Genomic DNA, 5,318 nt, shown 5'->3' on the forward strand with positions numbered 1-5,318 from the left:
CATTCCTTTTTTTAAGAAACAAGGCCGAGCATACCTCTCAAACTCACAATACAATAGAAAGTGAAAGAAAAACGGTTTTTTCAATACACACAATATTTTGATATCATTCCATAGGTAAATTCTGACTCCTCTCCTGTTACCACTATAGCACTGCTGACCAGAATCTCTGCCTCTAGCCGATTGACTGCACTAGCAACTGTATCGAGAACTCCTTCTGGCCTCTCTATCTCACCTCTCCTGTCCCTGTTTTCCTCGGACTCACTATACTCTACTCTACTGCTGATGCTTACGCCACTACCTCCGACCGAATCACAAGCTCTCTTCGCTATCGATTACGTGACTACTACACGAGACAACATCTCTTCTGAACTTCTTATGCCCACTTCCTCATAAGAGTTTCGCCTTTGACTCCTCTCTCTCAACTTGTTCCTCTCTTTCGACACAACCTCAATCCGCGCACTTCCTCCCTTTTGCCATAGAGCCTACATCAGCACGAGACAACTGCTCTCTCCAAAATGCCCGTGTCCACTTCCTCATTAATGTTACAACCTGACTGCTCCTCTACCTCAGCTGGTACCTCTCTCTCAGCTGATTCCTCTCTCTCTTCTGCCTGCATCAACTGCTCCACTCTCTCATTTTGGGTTTGTTCCGTTGTAGCCGGGGAAGCGGTGATTTCTTCCCCTATTTCATTTCTAAACATGCTACTCGGGTATGGTTCTGAGTTTTCTACATGCACCTCCTTTTGACCTGGAACAGCTCGTTCCAATTTCTTGTTTGAGCTCCTGGATTTACTGCATTCACTCCTTGCATATGGTGACTATCCACCATGTTGTGTGTTTGTTCTTGTACGTTGGAATGTAAGGATTGGAGAGGTGGGAAGTTGAACATTCAAACTGGGAACTCATGGTTCTTCTAAAGATTTGTTTTACCTTTGTTGAACTCACACTGTGTTCAGTGTAGGATTTTAGCAACAGTGACTAAAACCATACACAAGGATTGGATGAGTAGGATGATGAACGGTGTTCTTCCACAACGAGAGGGATGTTTTGCCCGAAAAGGAATAGAATAGCGAAGGTTTTTGGATAAGAAACAAGGAACTTGCGTATTTTTAACTAAACGCGGCAAAAAAAGGATTACTAGATCATTGATACGACTTAAGTTATGTCGCATCTTGTCGCCCAAGAAATGGTCCCTATTGTTAGCTTTTTGGTTTAGTAGAAATTTATGCAATGTTGCTTTGTCTTTATTTATTAACTTTCACTATCTCTTACATGTAGTTTGAAGATGGTGGTACTTCAAAAGTGGACAAGGCAGCGTCAAATATTGAGTTTAGTATCCCATAAAGTATGTTTTATGGGCTAAATTGTGAAATTATATCCAACATTAGTTTCATTCTATCATATACATTATTATTTAATACTTGTATGTATTATTTGATAGATGCAGAATTGTAGATTGACTTTGGGATCAAAGGACAAGATTGTTGCCAAAGGAAAGGTTTATGAGAAGACGGGACCATTAGAAAAAATTCACAATCTTCCTTTAGGGGAGCACAATGTAAAAGTGTCGATTGATTGTGTATTGTGTCCTGATTCCCCTCTCCCTATACCTGTACGTGGTGTTTTGACCTCTATTTTAGATGCACACAACTCATTTGTGGCTTGGCCTGAAAAGTGGGTGATAGTAGGTGATAAGGTAAAATATATTTTCCAAATTTTATTAGTTATGCTTTTAGAACTATCGTAACTAACTTTAACGTTTTTACTTGATTGTAGGATATGGTTGATGATTCTTCTGCGACTAATGGTGAAGTGGCAAGTCAGCTCCAAAAGTTTGGCAAGATTATAGAAAAAATGATGAAATCAAGTCAAATAAGTATTCCACTTGAGAAGAGGGTGTTTGAAGAAGAGATAGCATTCAATTATTTCTTAAAATCTGATTTGTTAGATGTTTGTAACATGAAGAAGCTTGAGGTTAACTCAATGACTGCATACTTAAGGTAAACTATTTGTCTCAAGAGGAATCTTTTATACATTGGGTGGTATTGCCATTTAATTTACTATACTTATTTTTTTAGGTTTCTCTACGACCGATTTGAAAGTTCTCGAGCAAAATATGGATTCTTCCATCCTTCACATTTCAATGATTTTGGAGATAGAGAAGAGATGAAACGCAACCTGATAAAGAGAATGAAAGTTGTGAGAAAGGATCAATTGATTTTTGTGCCATACTCCACCATGTAAGTGTGTATGTATTGTATATTCATGTGTGTTCAATGTATCTTACTAGTTATTTAATTTTAACCACTTGCATGTAATTAAATCTTACTTGTCATTTAATCCGTCCACTTTTGTGGCTTTAGGGGTCATTGGCTTTTGTTAGTCATTGATATGACATCAATGGTAGTGTTTTGGTTGGACTCCATGGTACGAAAGGCTATTGATTTGGATGTAAAGTTCATAGTGAATGAGTGAGTAGTTCATTTTTTTTCTTGTTTGTTTTTTTCAAGGCTTCATTTTTAAAATACTAAGTAAGTAATGGATACCGTTGTGTGAAGTCGATGATGAAAGTGGCAGCTATGGAAATGGGAAAAAGAACTAAAGGAAATCCGACTTGGGAATTGGTGAAGGTGAGGAATGAATAGTTGTGTTGATGATATACCACATAGTTTAATCCTCGTGTGTGACTTTTTCATCTCTATGTAGTGCCCTAAACAAACAGGGAATAAGGAATGCGGCGTTTATGGAATGAAATTTATGAAGCACCTTATGGAAGATCCTCTCGTGTCGACAAAATCTAAGTTGAAAGAACTTGGGGAAGTAGCGACATACGAAGACGAGGAGCTTAATGATATTCGTTTGGAGTTAGTTGAATACATTTTGGATTTTATCAACCATGGAGAATAGGTACTTCCTATGCTTTTGGCTCTTAATTAGCATGAATGCATGTTTGTCTTTCTTGATGGCATGAAACCTATTCCCTTTATGACCTAAAACAAGCTTACCTCCGCATTTGTATTCCTATTAAGGACAAGAGTTAGACTTGTCTATTCCTACTACACTTACACTTAAGTAAACACTTACACTTACACTACTACACTTATTTGCCATGTGTGAAATAGTGTAAAATAATATTCAATGTTAGGTTGGCGATTTATCTTGGAGTTTAGTAGTTACATGTTTAATTTCTTGGTGTATGCGTGCTTGGTATTATTTTGTTAGGCTTCTCTTGCAAAGTATTGATGAAGTGCTTGATTTATGCCGTGTAGGTAAATTTTTCATTGGAGAACTAATGGGGAAGCTTTACATGGAGACATCATGTGCTACTTTTGGTTTTTGTTTAGTTTTAATTTTTTTTTTTTTGTACATGCATGGAATGGAAGTTAGAGAACTAATTGAGGAAGCTTTACATGGAGGCATCCTGTGTTACTTTTGATTTTTGTTTTGTTTTAACTTTTTGTACATGAAAGTGCAACACATACTTTTTCAGTGGAAAATTGTCTATAGCAAGCTTTCTTATGCAAGTCTTATTTTGTTAGCTTACTACAAGGATGTTGTTGGTATATTGTGAGATTGGAGGTTATTTTGTGGTGCTGCAATTGGTTTTAATATTAAAAAATAATAATAATAATAATATTATTTCGGTTACAAAACAACCGATATTAAACAATTTTACAAAAACCGATATAACAGACAAATATCAAAACCGATATAACAAACAATATAAAAACCGATATAATAACTCTTTTTTATATCGGTTTTCTCTGTTAGTTATATCAATTTTTAATGAATTTATGTTATAAATACATAAGATTATTACATCAGTTCATGTTTAACCGATCTAGAAAGAGACACTTATTATATCGGTTATGGTTATCTGTTATATCGGGGGTACTTATATCGGTTTGAAGTTTATTGAAAAACCGATATAATAAGTCTTTTATATCACTTTTTAGCCGATATAAAACCATTTTTTTTTAGTAGTGAATGAACAACAAATCTAATTACCTGCCAATCTCGACAGCAAAATCACCACAAATAGTTCTAGGAGCAGACTCTTAATAGAAGAATCAAGAGATGAAGAGAGAGAGAGACTGAGAGGGGGGGTTTCATAGTCGGAGGGAGAAAGAATCACCTTTGTTTTTTTTTTTCTTTGGGCTAATGGGCTAATAGGCATACTCTTTTTTTTTTTAACAAAACGACCCGGGCTGAAGCATGGTGCAGCCCTTTCTTAGGTCCGCCCCTGCTTACGTTACTAAATATTAAACACCTAATTTTGTATACAAAAACAATAAACACAAAGCTCGCAATCTAGTGAAAAAGTGTTCAATTATGAAGTCTTTTTGCTTTATTTAATTAAGTTGAAAATAATATAAGAATTTTCTAATTATTTGTTCTTTTTTTTCTCTTGCTTGCGGACTTGCATGGTGTCAAAAAACAACATAACGCAACAACATGCCTAGTTAGTAACTTAGTAACTCAATGAAATGTAAGCACCAGTGGCCCTAGTTAGTAGCATGGTACCCACAAAAGCATCATATAACATCAGGAGTCTTGGACCATTATCTTTCAAACACTGATTGTCAGAATAATATACAATATGTAGAGTGGCGTATTGGTGTTTGATCAAAAAAATTAGTAGAATAACAAAGTATATATTAATATTGAGAAATTTCACATCGGGCACGTGCCCCAGGTCAGTTCAACGTGGCTCCGCCACTGGTGGAGGCATCAATTGTATGTTTGAGATCAAAATTTGAGGCAAGCATCCGCAAATAATGACCAATTCTAGGTGGACGCAAACCAAAATCTCAAACTTCATGTAGGACCTACCACCAATGTTGCGCGACATTACCACTGTCGTGTGCTTTGCGAAAATAAATCCGCATGACACTCAGAGCACAACATTACCACTGTCGCGTGCTTTGCGATAATAAATCCGCACGACACTCCGATTGTAGCGCGGCATTTGACACTTTTTTTTTTTTTTGTATAGATAGTTCTCTAAAAAAAAATGGATTCCGACGATGAATATGTCTATAATAATCAAGAAATAAGATGGAGTGGTGACGGTGAGGAAGAGCAAAACAGTGGTAACAATACTGAGATAATTATTATTATTGGCTTTGGTTTATTTTTGTTTATTATAAAAATGTCATATATTATTAATGGATAATTTTTTCAGGATGAGCTGAGTAAGAGATATGAGACAAACATTCGTGTAAATGATGACATGCGCTCCTTAGTATTCACCTACATTGTTGAGAGAGAGACACTTCTTTCCCAGGCTCACATGGATTATTATGATTTGCAAAGCCA

General features: G+C 36.1%; 2 long non-coding RNA genes across 2 annotated transcripts; both read left to right on the plus strand.

The window, feature by feature from the left end:
* The first annotated feature begins 1,897 nt into the window (after positions 1–1,897).
* LOC147511205 (uncharacterized) lies at positions 1,898–2,470 on the plus strand. Its single transcript, XR_015217192.1, has 3 exons — positions 1,898–1,999; positions 2,078–2,239; positions 2,363–2,470. It is a non-coding gene; the product is annotated as an uncharacterized LOC147511205 (long non-coding RNA).
* Positions 2,471–2,563: 93 nt separating this feature from the next.
* On the plus strand, positions 2,564–3,298 carry LOC147511206 (uncharacterized). Its single transcript, XR_015216957.1, has 3 exons — positions 2,564–2,629; positions 2,706–2,906; positions 3,269–3,298. It is a non-coding gene; the product is annotated as an uncharacterized LOC147511206 (long non-coding RNA).
* The last annotated feature ends 2,020 nt before the right edge of the window (positions 3,299–5,318 follow it).

This window comes from Coptis chinensis, chromosome 3 (assembly GCF_015680905.1).
Source record: "Coptis chinensis isolate HL-2020 chromosome 3, ASM1568090v1, whole genome shotgun sequence".
Taxonomy (NCBI): Eukaryota; Viridiplantae; Streptophyta; class Magnoliopsida; order Ranunculales; family Ranunculaceae; genus Coptis; species Coptis chinensis.